At 34.7% G+C, this 14,467-nt stretch overlaps 1 protein-coding gene and 1 non-coding gene across 5 annotated transcripts in view; both read left to right on the top strand.

Moving 5' to 3' along the window:
- Ric1 (RIC1 homolog, RAB6A GEF complex partner 1) overlaps positions 1 to 14,467 on the top strand; it is a 112,478-nt gene that overhangs the window by 1,077 nt on the left and 96,934 nt on the right. The window lies entirely within an intron of this gene.
- On the top strand, positions 12,851 to 12,957 carry LOC141415880 (U6 spliceosomal RNA). The gene has a single exon (XR_012440832.1). It is a non-coding gene; the product is annotated as a U6 spliceosomal RNA (small nuclear RNA).

The following is a 14,467-nucleotide window of genomic DNA, read 5'->3' as shown; positions in this document are numbered from 1 at the left end:
TGAGTAGATAAGAAATAACTTGGATAATAGGTGGTAGATGGGATGCTTCTTACTCTGCAAATAGGTCTGTAAAAACTACAGAATGTAGAGTATAAAAATGCTCTTTTTTTTCTTTCAAAGAAGACAGTACTAATCGATGTCAGAGCGAATTTCTCTTTTCAAAGCTAATTGGACAATACGAAGATTGGTTGTGACTTTGTCCTTATTAGATCCATGTGAAATATTGGTTTTAGTTAAAACCTCAAGTCTGTTTGTTGCCGTTGGAATGCCTATAATGCCCTTGATTGCCCTCACATACAGCCCTGGTAAAACTGGTGGTAGGTTTTAGGTAATTCTGGTATCTCTATTTGACTGTCATGGTTATACTGTAAATTAGACTATTTGCAGTTAAATTTTGGCTGATCTAGTTTTCAAATATCTGTCAGAACAAAACAGGCTGTTTTAAAATCGTAACATAAACAATTTGATCTTTCTAGTACTTAATTGCATTTTCAAATACTTTTTTTGAACTCAGAGCCTACATCTTGAGCCACTCCACCAGCCCTTTTTTATGAAGTGTTTTTTCGAGATAGGGTCTCCTGAACTATTTGCCCGGGCTGACTTCGAACTGCGAGCCTCCTTTTCTGCGTAGCTAGGATTAGAGGTGTGAGCCAGCGGCGGCTCAAAACTACATATTTGATTCTTAAGTGAAATATCCATTTTCACTATATATGCAGTTGAATAATTAGAGCTTGAATTTAAAATTGTTTTCAAAAATTTGTTATGTATTTTCATTTAAATATAACATTTTAAAGCCTACCATGTAATTTTTTTTACTTCTATAAAGGCAGACCTGGCCAACTTAATTTCAGACAAAAGTAAATTTAATATGAGATCTAAATAGACCAGCTAAATAGCCTATAAACCACCTAATTCCCCCCGACAAAAGGAACATAAAAATATGCCTCAACTTTTTTAGGACATTGTTAATATTAAGACTGTCTATTGTTTGGTTTTGGAATTAGATAAAATATAAAAAATACAAGGCAGTCCTGGAATTTAAAACGACTCATACTCCTTTCCTCCAAACTCCCACTCTACACACAGCTCTTCCTTTTCACAGGAGTCTAGGGTCCACTTCTAATAAGATCTAGTATGTAAAAGTTAGGTTTTAGGGAATCCATGGGTTCAGAGGTATGGCCTTAGGGCAAGCTACATGGCATCTTTAGGCTTACATGAAGGTGTACTTGGCTCTCTGGGCATAAAGTCAGGGTTTGAACAAGTTGATTCTAAGGTCTGCGATTGTAACTGGGAAGCAAGTGCCAGAATCCAATTTCCAGTCTTCTCTTCCTTGGGTATGACTTTTCTTATACTCTGAAAGTTTTCATTTTGATTGTTTAATTTCTAAATTTTTAGATCCGACATAAGTTAAAACATTTAGATGAACATATTCTGTTAAAAGTAGGTAAATTAAGGGGCTATCAATTATGCTCACATAATTTAGAATGAATTGGCTTAAAATGTTTGCATTAAGAACATGAAAGGCTTGATTTTGAAAGGTTGTAGATGCAAGTAATTTTATGGAATTGAGTGAATTTTGAAGATCTAAAGGGTTTACAGAGCTGAACTCTTAACACCCACTTGAGGACATTTGGAGGCGAGGAGAGACATGCTCAAAGAGGAGAGAAAATAAGATTTGCTTACTTGAGATTTTGTTAGGGCTCACTTCGTAAATAAAGCTTTAGGAGGAATGTATTGTTTTAAAGAGAAAATTAGCTTTGTGGAGGCTTTTGTTTTTGTGTTTTTTTGAGACAGGGTCTCCCTATGTAGTCCAAACTGGCCTGGAACTTTGGATCCTCCTACCTCAGTCTCCTGGGTTCGCCATCATGCCTGGCTAGGAAAATGCATGTAATAGTCTAGCTGACGTTTTAATATCCAAAAAATTTGCTATGTGTGAAATGTTAATTACCCATGAGACCATGGAAAACACTAAACTAAAATCTCTGAGAACAACTTGTGTGCATTTTATGAGTCTTATAACTTGTATAGCTACTGTTACATACCCTAAGTAGCTATTTGGAATTCCAGTGTTATAGAGTCATATCTCTTCAGACTTAGTCTCTACCCCTAATTTGAGAAATAAGCAATAGTGCTGTTTGAACTTGTTTATGGAAAGAAGAATTTCTGTAGATACTTACCTTACTTTTTGATGAATATTTAAAAATAGCATATATTTCATGATTAAAGTGTAAAGGTTTTATGGCTTTGTTTTCAGGGTAATGTGTTAATGTAATTTTGCTTTCTCTACATTGCAGTTCTACTTGGGAGTTCTTAAAAACTCTCAAGAGTCTATAATGGGGGTCATCCACATATTTTGGAGCTCAAAAAGTGTGTTATAAAAAAGTTTAATATGCGTATGTATAGGTTGAGGTGGTAGAGGTGGAACTTTATTAATGTGGCAATTGATGTAGTTCTGTCAAGAGTGTTGTAAGAGGATTCAGCTTGGAGGATGAAACTGTTCTGTAAAAAAGGATATAATTTATGATTGAGATGGGTGTTACATGAGTTAAACTACATTCTGTAGGGGACCCAGGATTATTCTTTTAAAATACTGCTTAACTGTGAATATGAAAGTCTACATGTGCGAATCTCAAGTTATCTTAGAATCGTTCTCATTGTGAATTAAATATATAGTTATCTCAATTTTCAGGTCACTGATTTCAAATATTTAAATTACTTTCAGAAGTATTTTTGAATACAACTTGTGAAACAAAGTGTAGGTAGGCAGTCTATGAAAGGGATGAAGAGGCATATTATACATTGAAAACATTCTGTCCAGAGAAACTAAAGCAGATACCTTAAATGCAACTGAGGCCAATAGGAAAAGGGGACCAGGAACTAGAGAAAAGGTTAGATCAAAAAGAATTAACCTAGAAGGTAACACACACACACAGGAAATTAATGTGAGTCAACTCCCTGTACAGCTATCCTTATCTCAACCAGCAAAAACCCTTGTTCCTTCCTATTATTGCTTATACTCTCTCTACAACAAAATTAGAAATAAGGGCAAAATAGTTTCTGCTGGGTATTGGGGGGGGGAGAGGGAGGGGGCAGAGTGGGTGGTAAGGGAGGGGGTGGGGGCAGGGGGGAGAAATGAACCAAGCCTTGTATGCACATATGAATAATAAAAGAAAAATGAAAAAAAAAATTCTGTCCAAAGATGTTAGTGTGTTAATATTATAAATGAAAGAGTTGATTTAGCACTGTTTGTAGGTTGCTAATGAAAAGCTGAAATGAATAAATCATCACTAGGCTTGTAAATAAGTTGTATGTCTTTGAGTAACCTTGAGTGGAAAGTTGTATTTACGTTGATGGGGGCCAATAATGGAAAACCCAATGAGGTAGATGTCTCAAGAACCAAACTGAAGGATCAGGTATGTGAATAACTGTGTTTCCACAGGAAGGCTGTTTAATTTGTATCTATTTTCCCAACATTCTAGTTTCTCACCCTTTTCACTCTTACTTTATTACTGCCTCCAAAGAGCTTCCTTATACAAATTTGTGGATCTAAAATGACAAACTCTGCACAATCTCATATGTGGAATCTCAGAAACAGAGAGTAGAAAAATGGTTGCTAGGAGCTGGAGATTAGGGAAAAAGATTTGGTCAAAGTACAAACTTTCAGTTACAAGATGAGTAAGTTTTGAATATCTACTGTATAGTACAATTATTATAATTAACAACAATGTATTATATACTTGAAATTAATTGTTCTCATCACACTTTTTTGTTAAAGAATGAAGTTCAAACTTCTTATTTTGATATCAGAGACACTCCTATCCTGAAATGCTCTCTTGCCCCATCTCTGCTTATTAAAATATTATCTATCCTTTAGCTTCTGTAGGACTCCTTCTTTATGAGTCATTCTTTATCTGCCATAACCAGAGTGTTCATTTGTTGATAAACTATTTTTTTCTCTCCAGCTTTATTGAGGTATAATTAACAAAATTGTATATACTTAAAGTGGACAAGGTGATATATATATGCATATGTATATGTATATACTTATATGTATGTATGCTTGTGTATATATATATATATATATATATATAGTGAAGTGGTAACCACAATAAAACTAATAAAGATATACAACACTTCACATAGTTCCTTTTGTTTGTGTGATGACAACAATTAATTTCAAGTGTATAATACATTGTTGTTAATTATAATAATTGTACTATACAGTAGATATTCAAAACTTACTCATCTTGTAACTGAAAGTTTGTACTTTGACCAAATCTTTTTCCCTAATCTCCAGCTCCTAGCAACCATTTTTCTACTCTGTTTCTGAGATTCCACATATGAGATTGTGCAGAGTTGTCGTTTTGTGTGTCATATTTTACTTAGTATAATGTCATTAAGGTACATCTATGTTGTAACAAATTCAGGACTTCCTTTTTTAAGGCTGAATAATATTCCATTTTGTATAACATGTTTTATCCATTCATCTGTTGAAAATCATTTAGGGTTTCCATATTTTGGTCAAAATTACATTTAATAAATCTGCAAATAAGCCAGGCTTTACTGTAGTAATTCTAAGTTTTCGAGAAGCCTTCCATAATGGCTATACCAGTTTACCATACCACGAACAGTATTCAGGAGTTTACTTTTCTGTATCCTCTTTTTCTCATTTGACTTTTTGATAAAAAGCCATCCTAACAGGCATAAAGCACTATCTTATAATGGTTTTGATTTGCATTTCCCTGTTAACTAGTGATGTTGAGTACCTACTGGCCATTTTTATGTCTTGTGTAGAAAGATATCAATTCAGGTCCTTTGCTCATGTTTTAATCTTTTTGTTTTGTTTTGTGCTGTTGAGTTTTATGAGTTTAAGTGTCTTGAACCATCTCATGAGATAGATGGTTTGCAAGTATTTTCTTACATTTTGTAGGTTGCCTTTTCATTTTGTTTTTTTCTTTGCTGTGCAGGAACTTTTTAGTTTCATGTAGTCCTGCTTGTTTAATTTTGCTTTTGTTGCTTGTACTCTGGTGTCATCCAAATTTCTTTACCAAAACCAGTATCAAGGAGCTTTCCCCTTTTTTCTTATATATGTTTTAGTTTCAGGTCTTATATTTAAGTCTGTAATCCATCTGGAATTGATCTTTGTATGTGGTGGAAGGTAAGAGTCCAGTTTTCTTCTTCCCCTATGTGGATGTCCAATTTTCCCAAAATCGTTTTTGTTGAAGACTATTATTTCCCTGTTGGGTAATCTTGGTACCTTTGTCAAAGATTAGTTAACTGTATATTCATTCATGTGTAGGTTTATATCTGGGCTCTATATACTGTTCCATTGATCTATGTATGTTGTTTTAATGCCAACCAGTACTATACTATTTTGAGTACTGGCCCTTTATAATACACTTTGAAATCAGATAGTAAGATGTTTCCTTTTTTTCTTGAGATTGCTTTGGCTACTTGTGGTCTTTTGGGTTCTGTATGAATTTTGGATTATTTTTAAATTTCTATGAAAAATGTCATTAAAATTTTGATAGGGATTGCATTGAATTTGTAGTTCACTTTGGGAAGTATGGACATTCTGACAGTATTCTTCTAATCCATGAACATGGGATATTTTTATTTGCATCATGTCCAGTTTCTTTCATCATTCTTTTATAATATACAGTGTCATCTCGGTTAAATTTATTCTAAATGTTTTATTTTGGCATACTAAGTGAGATAATTAATTTCCTTTTCAGACATTGCTTTTAGTGTATAAAGCAGCAACTGATTTTTATGCATTCATTTTGTATCTTACAACTTTGCTGAACTTTGTTTATTGTTTTTTTTCCCCCCATGGAGTCTTGAGGGTAGCATGACCTCTATAGACAAAAACAATTTCACTTCTTTGAACTCCTACTTTGTATTGTAAGTTTTATACTCATGTTTCATTTTTCTATCTAAATTATGTTACCCATAATGCCTTGCAGAAAGCAGATGCTTAATGTGCTTTTCCGAAATTAATGAATTGATGGCTATCTGTCCTGTATATAGCACAGAATTTTATTAAAGGTTTACTAACTGAAGAATTTTAAAGTTTGACATTTAATTACACAAATGATATTACTAGATTACAATCTAAATTCCAAAAATCTAAAATTAGGATTATGTAATCTTGTTAGTCACGTTTCATGTCTGTAACAAAATACATGGAAAAACTACTTAAGGGAGGGAAGATTTATTTTGGTTCATGGATTCAGAGATTCCTTTCCAATGTTGGCTGGCTCCATTTCTTTGGACCTGAGGCCAAGTAGAAATATTATGGGGAAAGGCATGGTGGAGAAAAGCTGCTTACCTGATAGCAACCAAAGAGCTGGAAGGGTCCATGGCTGAGGTATTCCCTTCAAAGCCAAGGCCCCAATGACCTACTTCCTCCTACTAGGACCCACCTTCTAATGGCCCATTAAGCTATGAACTTATCAGTAGATTAATCCACTGATGAAGTTAACACCCCCATGATCCAGTCACCTCTTATTAGTGTCACCAGCTGGGAACCAAACCTTTAATATATGATTTTTTCACTAAGCCATAGCAATAAGTGAAGATAAATTAAATGCAATTTTATTGCATTCCAAATTATAGAAAATGGTAGTTGGTATATTTCTTTAATGGGTAATCTGTAACTTATCAAATTTTAAACCAGTATGTAGTCATTCATGCAGAACCAGTAGAAATCCTGGTTCTAAGAATGTGTATTGATAGGATTCATGGAAAAAGAAAGTCACACCAGAGAAAGAAGCAATATATACAAATGTGGTGGTACTGGGGTTTGAATTCATGACTTTATGCTTGCTAGGCAAGCACTCTACTATTTCAGCCATGCCTCCAGCCTAAAATAAACAAATTTAGGAGGACATTTCAGCCATCTTCATGTCTTTATGGATCATTATCATGGTCTATATTGGAGTAGATATTCATTTGGAGTTTACTGTGGAGTTTATAATATATTAAGCAAACTTTCCCAAATTTAAGTTCCTGCATCACTTATGATTTTTGGTCTATTCTCATTTTAGCTATCCATTCTAACTTTTTATTTTCTTTTTGTGTAATGGGATTTGAACTTAGGGCTTTGCACTTGCAAAGCAGGCACTCTACAGGTTGAGTCATGCCTCCACTCCATTTTGCTCTGGTTATTTTTTGAAGATATAGTCTTGCAAGCTATTTGCTTGGGCTGACCTTGAACTGAGATCCTTCCAATCTCCGCCTCCTAAATAGCTAGGATTGCAGGTGTGAGCACTGGTACCCAGTGATTTATAACTTTTCTGTTTCACTACTTTAAATATGTCATTCCACTGCCCTCTTGTTTCCACTTTCTGAAGAGAGACAGCTCTTAATCATTTTAATTTTCTTGTATATGATAATCATTTTACTTTTACTGTTTTCAACGTTGTGTTAGTTTTTAGCAGTTTGAGTGTGTGTGTGTGTGTGTGTGTGTGTGTGTGTGTGTGTGTGTAGGTTTTTTTTTTTTCCCATTTTTCTTTTATTATTCATATGTGCATACAAGGCTTGGTTCATTTCTCCCCCCTGCCCCCACCCCCTCCCTTACCACCCACTCTGCCCCCTGTGTAGGTTTTTTTCCTTTATGGTGCTGGTGATTGAGCCCAGGACCTTATTGAGCAACATTCCCCACCCTCTGTATAAGTTTTTATACCACTTGGGTTTTGCTAATGTGGCTTAATGTCTTCTGTCAAGTTTGGGATATTTTTCAGCCATTATTACTTCAGATAGTTTGTTGTCTTCTCCCCCTCTCCTGGAACTCCTGTTATACATATGTTGGTTCACTTGATGTCCCACAAGACTTGAGACTCTCTTCACTTTATCCCCCTTTTCCCCCCGCCCTGTTTTGTAGATTGAATGATTTTAACAAACTTTTTTATTTCTTGATTCTTCTGCCATCTCAAATCCACTGCTCAGCCTACCTAATAAAGTTTTTACTTCAGGTTTTTGAACTTTTAAACTTGAATTTCTAGAAGTAGGCTTTTTTTTTTTTTAATACTTTCACAGCACTAAGATTTGAACTTGGAGCTTCACGCTTGCTTCACACTGCCTGAGCCACTTCACCAGCCCTTTTTTGTGATGGGTTTTTCAAGATAGGATCTATTTGTCCTGGGCTGGCCTTGAACTGCAGTCCTCCTGATCTCTATCTCCTGAGTAGCTAGGATTACAGATGTGAGCCACTGGTGCCTGGCTCTCTGTTACTTCTTTATAGTGATTACCAACTTGTTTAAAGCATTATCATATTTTCCTTTGATACTTTAAATATGCTTTCCTATATCTGTTTAATATACTTATCATAAGTTTTTAATTTTTTTTTTGTCTGTGACTTGAGGCCCACTCAGAAACAGTTTCTTTTTTCTTGAGTTTGGGTCACACTTTACCATTCCTTTTCATATCTTTCAGTTTTTTGTTGATAACTGAGCATTTTAGATTATTTATTGGCACAATTCCAGATTCTGCCCTGACGCCCCAGGGTCGTTAATGATTTTTTTGTTGTTTTTGGTGGAACTGTGGTTTGAACTCAGTGCTTTTGTCTACAAAGCAGGTGCTCTACCTCTTGAGCCACATCTCCAGTCTGGTACTGGGGTTTGAACTCAGGGTCTCATGCTTGCTAGGCAGGTGCTTTATTACTTGAGCTGTGACCCCAGCCCCTGAATCTTTCGTTTGGCTTTATTTTTCTAAGTAAATTTAAATTTCCTGAATTTAGTTTGCAAAATTTATGTCTGTATATCTTAGTGATTAACCTGTAATTTATCAGTGGTGTGTTCAAGCATCTTGAACCAGTAAAACCCCCTCCCCATCTATGCCTCCCAAGTAGTAGGCATACCTTGTAAAGGGATTTCTTTACTATTTCTTTGAAGGCAAATATGCTAAGCAACAAATTCTCTTGTTCTTTGTTTATTTGAGAATGTCTTTATCTTGCATATAGTTTTGTTTGATTGTTTTTGCAGCATTGGGGTTTGAACTCAGGCCTTGCTTTTTAGGAACTTTTATATTTCATTTACAGAGATTAAAGAAAGCTTTTGAAGAGATAACCTATGTAGCTTTGGAAAATTGTATTTTAGCTGTTTACTGTAAGGCTACAGTAAGAGAAAGTATACATAAACAATGTATTCTAGTTGGTTATTTTACTCCTTTACAGGGATACAGTTAGCAAGTCCAAAACACTCAGGGCCTTGTGCTTGCTAGGCAGATGCTCTACCATCTGAGCCACTCTGCCAGCCCAGAGCCAAGCTTCTTTTTGTCAGAAAACTGCAGATTGTTAAGGTGGTAGGCTAGAATGAATGTCAAATATAAGAGAAGCCATGTGTGTACATACATGCATGTACAAATACATAAGCACATATATGTGTAAGTATATGAATATGGATATGTCTTTTTTGAGATAGGGTCTTGCTATGTAGCCCAGGCTGGCCTCAAACTTCATCTTCCTTCCTCTGTCTCCCAGGTGCTAGTGATTACAAGTGTGCATCACCATGTCTAGCAAAATGTGTATGTATGTATATATATATATATATATATATATATATATAATTTGCATATATAGAGTGATACATATGCATTAGTTAGAATATATACATACATTTTCTTTTGTGTTTGCTGAGATGTCTTAGAACTGTGTTTTAGTAGGAACAAATAGCTCAGCTTTTGTCTTCTGAAAGCTATTTTCTGATTAAAGAAAAACAGGACCCCTTTGTAAAATGGCTGATTGAAGAGCCAAAGCAGGAAAAGTGCAAGATGAGTCTGGAGCATGTTGTGCCAGAATGTAAAAAAAAGTGAGGGTATGTCAAAAGGGCACTGGAGTCGACCTGAATTGCTTCTTCATTGTCAGGAAAAGTTAGAATAATTTCATAACATTGGGTTAAAACTAAGAATGAAATTAGTACCCATGCTAATTTACTGATGTAAAGAAATTATTAAATCAATAAAAGGGGACCTATTTTTTATACAGAAGACTTTCAAATAATAAATATAGAAAGGGCAAAGAAAATAGAATACTTGGATCAGAGCACCATAGGAATAATTGTTATAGGTGGGTTCCACTGATTAGTGTCTGTGAGTTTGAGAGGAAATAGGATTTTGCATAGACTTGAAGGATATTCTAAAAAAAAAAAAAAAAATTCCCAGAACTGTACTCTTCTAAAGTGGCAGTGTCTTGAAAAAAATGAGGAAAGACTGAAATTGTAGCAAATTTAATTTAATTAGTGGAAATCATTAAATGCTTCAAGATACATAGACATGCCAGGATTTAAGTGGTTAGGAAATCTTGTTTTTGGTTTCTTTTGTTTTTTTTAACTTGAGCTAGGCTTTGGAGGATTAAACATTTGGTTCAGGCATAGTAGCAGGGAGAGGGAATATAGCAGGATAGTAGGGGTATGAATGACACAGTAGCAAAGGGTTGGTGCTGTGGTTAGGATCTGACATTTCCCCCAAAGGCCATGTGCTAAAGGTTTGGTCCCAGCCTGTGTTGCTAGTGGGAGATGGTGCAACTTTTAGGAGGTAGAGCCTAGTGAAAGGAAATGAGGTCACTAGGGCATGTCCTTGAAGATGTTGGGACCCCATCCCCTGCTCTCTTTCTGCCTCCTAGCCAAACATGAGGTAAGCAGCTTTACTCTGCTACACACTCCTGCCTTTATGTTCTGCTTTGCCACAGGCCCAAATCAATGAGACCAAGCAAATGCAGGTTAAAAACTCTGAAACCGTGAGCCAAAAGAAATCTTTCATTCTTACAAGTTAATTATCCTAGGTATTTTATCACAGCAATGCAAAGTTGACTAACACAGTTGGCAGGCAGACTGTGACCTGTGGTGGCCTATTTTTGTGCAGCTAGGAAAGCAAGACAGGTGGTTTTTTTTTTGGTGGTACTAGGGATCCATCCCATGGTCTTAACCCATGATAGGCAAGTCCTCTGAGCTGTATTTCCAACCTCAAAGAATGGTTTTTATGTTTTAAAGGTTGTTTAAAAAAGAAAAGACTAGGCAAGTTGGCTCAAGCCTGCAATCCTAGCTACATGGGGGAACAGGAAATTATGGTTCGAGGCCAGCCAGTGCACAAAGTTCTCAAGACCCCATTTCAGCCAGTGGCAGAGCATGGTGGCCACTATGCTGGGAAGCCCATACAGCACATGTAGGATGATCACTGTTCAGGGCTGCCCAGGTATAAATCAAGATTCTATTTTTTAAAAAATGCAAAAAGGCGTGGCACAGGTGGTAGAGTGCCTGCCTAGCAACCTCAAGTATTGCCCTCCCCATAAAATGTAACAGGGATTTGTGTGTATCTTGTATAGCCTTTATTGTTTACTCTTTGATACTTTCCAGAAAAAAGTTTGCCAGTGTCTGATGTAGAAGAATGAATGAATATAACTATAATTTTTGTTCAGTTTTATCAATTATTGAGAGTAGTCTTTGATAATTAATTGTGCATATATCACTCCTAATTATGTTATATCTTCTTTAATATATCTTGAAGCTTTGTTAGAAGACACAGACATGTATAATTCTTTGCCTTCCTAATGAATTCACCATTTTATCATTAGGAAATGTTTCTCCTTATCTCTAGTAATGTTTCTTAATTTAAACTCTATTTTGTCTTAATTTAATAGAATCATTCCAACTTTTTTTGATTTACTCTTACATGGAATATGTTTTTCCATTCTTTTTATTTTCAATCTTCTTATATCGTGGTATTCGAAGTCCATTTCTTGTAGACAACATAAAGATGAGTCTTATATTTTTGTTTATTACAGTTAATATGAATATTGATATGGTTAGCTTTAGCTCTCCTAATTTGCTATTTGTTTTCTATTAACCTCATCTGTTTTTTTTATTTTTCCTGCTTAATTTTGATTACTTGAATATTATTTAAATTTTTTGTTGGATTTTTAATTTATACTTTGCATTTGGAAGTAAGGTAGTTTCTATAGTGACTATAGTATAGTTCTTTAATTTACTACACTGTATTTGGAAATAATACTGTGCTCACATACAGTTTAGGAATTTAGCAACAGAATAGTTTGGTTTACTTCTCTTCATCCTTTGTTTCCATTTATATTACGTCTACATTTTATGAATCCCATAATACTGTTACAATTTTTACTTAAAAAAAAACACCCACACCCTTTAAAGAAGTAAAAGAAAAAGATATATGCAGCCTTTTAAAAAAACTTTACCTATATCTACCATTAATAGTACTGTTGAGGATCTGGAAAAATCATCTGATACCATTTTTTTTCTAACCCGAAAAGTTCCATTAGGGCTAAAGGTGTGGCAGAATGCAAGACCCTGAGTTTAAGCCCCACTACTTCCAAAAAAATGATCTTCTAGAACTTTTTGTAGTACCCATCTGCTAATGCTAGATTCTTTCATTTTTTTGGTTTTGGTTACTGAAAATGTCATTATTTCACCTCTACTTTTGAAGAGATACAATTTTGGATACAAAATCTTGTTTGACAGGTTTTTCCAAACTTAAAAGGTAGCATTTCCATTAATGTGCTGAGAAAGAGGTCAACCATCTTTCTCTTCTATGGGGTGTGCGTGTGTATTTGGATGCTTTCAAAGGAGGTAACCTTTTATCTTTAGTTTTCTGCAGTTTGATTGATATGGTTTATTTGTATCTATTCTCTGTGAGATTTATTGAGCTTTTTGACTCTTAATCTTGTTTTTCACTGAATTTTTTTTAGCTATTTTCTACAGATATCTTTCTGCCAAACACCTTCTGTTATATTGAGTGACGTGATCCCTCTCGTTTTAATTCAGTCTTTTCTCTCTATTTTTCAGATTAGATAATTTCTTTTAATTTTATTAAAAATCCACTACCTGTGCTCGCTTCGGCAGCACATATACTAAAATTGGAATGATACAGAGAAGATTAACATGGCCCCTGCACAAGGATGACACGCAAATTTGTGAAGTGTTCATGTTTTAAATAAAAACAAAAATCCACTACCTCCATATAATTTTTTAAAAGTTTGAATTTTTCTGTTTGATTATGTTTTTCAGCTGTAGAATTTCCATTAGGTTCTGCTTTTTTTCATTTTCGTGGTATTGGGGTTTGAATTCGGCCTCATGCTTGCTACCTACTGTTACTTGACAACGCCCCCAGCCCTTTTTACTGTAATTTTTCAAATAGGGTCTCATGTTTTTGCCTGACATTTCTCCAGTTGTCTTCATTCGTTATGAGTATGTTTTTCCTATAAGTCCTTGAACATATTTATAATAGCTTGTTTTAAAATTTCTGTTAAATTCAACTTCTTGGTTTATCCTTATTAGTTTCTCTTGACTACTTTTTCTCTTAAATATGAGTTATCTTTTCTTGTTCCTTCAGGTTCATAGATTTTTGAAAATATATCATTGATTATATTCAGTGTAAATTACAAAGACCCGATTTTGTTATTCTCCTCTGCAGAGTGTTGATACATGTTCCTGCAGCCTGTTGCCTTAACCTGAATTCAGATTTCAAATTCTGTTTCCTTTGTGGTTGGCAACATCTGACATCATCCTTCATTGCTCTCATCTACCAGCTGTTGCTTTTTCAACATGTGCAGTGTGGTGTTTCCTGTGTAGGTGTAGTTTAATGAGCATCCCATGATATGATAAGAGAATTTACATGCAGAAAACTTTGTTTTCTGATGAGTCGTTAGGCACTCTAAGCCAGTGCAGGTTGGGTTATACTATTAGGTAAAAAGTTGCAGATTTGCAGATCTTGCCTGTGTCATGTCCTGTCTTTAAGGGGAAACTACTTTCAAGTTGTTGCTTACTTTACATTGCTCTCCAATGCCTTGACATTTTATTTTCTAGATTCTTATTATCTACAGGAGGGTTAGTCCAAATTTTGCTTTAGGAATATCATTAGAATTTATTATTTGGTCAGTGGTCTATGAAATCTTATATAATTGGAAAATATTTGGAAATCATTCTTTGTTATTTATAGTATTATGATTAAATTCCTCATTCTGGCTTTTGGGATTTCCCCCAGTAATTAGCTCTATGTTAGTTAGCCTTTTTTCTTTGCAGTTAATGTGGTAAACCCATTAGTCAGCCCAAGTTCTCTGTTCTCTTGAGTGTCACTTGAGCTTTTGCTGATATTACTTCTTTGACCTGAATTGTACTACTTACCCAGATTCTTTGAGATTTGTTCCAGTGAAGTCTTTCTTGGCTGTGTTCTATAATCAAACAGTGTAATATTTGAAAAACTGAGGTCCTGTACAGATATAGCATTATCATATTGTATAGAATTTGATTATGTGCTTCTTGGTCTCCCTGAATTCTTTCTTACATACATATTTTTCTTCCAGAGTAGGTTGTAAACTATAAAATCAAAGAAAATTTTACTTTCTGATACATGTATTAAATAGTACTCCATTAGCTATGTAGTAGCATTAACTGAATTCTTTTTGGTTCTTCATTTTTTAGTAGACTTTATTTTGCATAGTAAT

The sequence above is a fragment of the Castor canadensis genome, chromosome 13 (assembly GCF_047511655.1).
Source record: "Castor canadensis chromosome 13, mCasCan1.hap1v2, whole genome shotgun sequence".
Taxonomy (NCBI): Eukaryota; Metazoa; Chordata; class Mammalia; order Rodentia; family Castoridae; genus Castor; species Castor canadensis.
The sequence above is the reverse complement of the archived record's forward strand: the minus strand, read 5'-3'. Positions and strand labels throughout refer to the sequence as shown.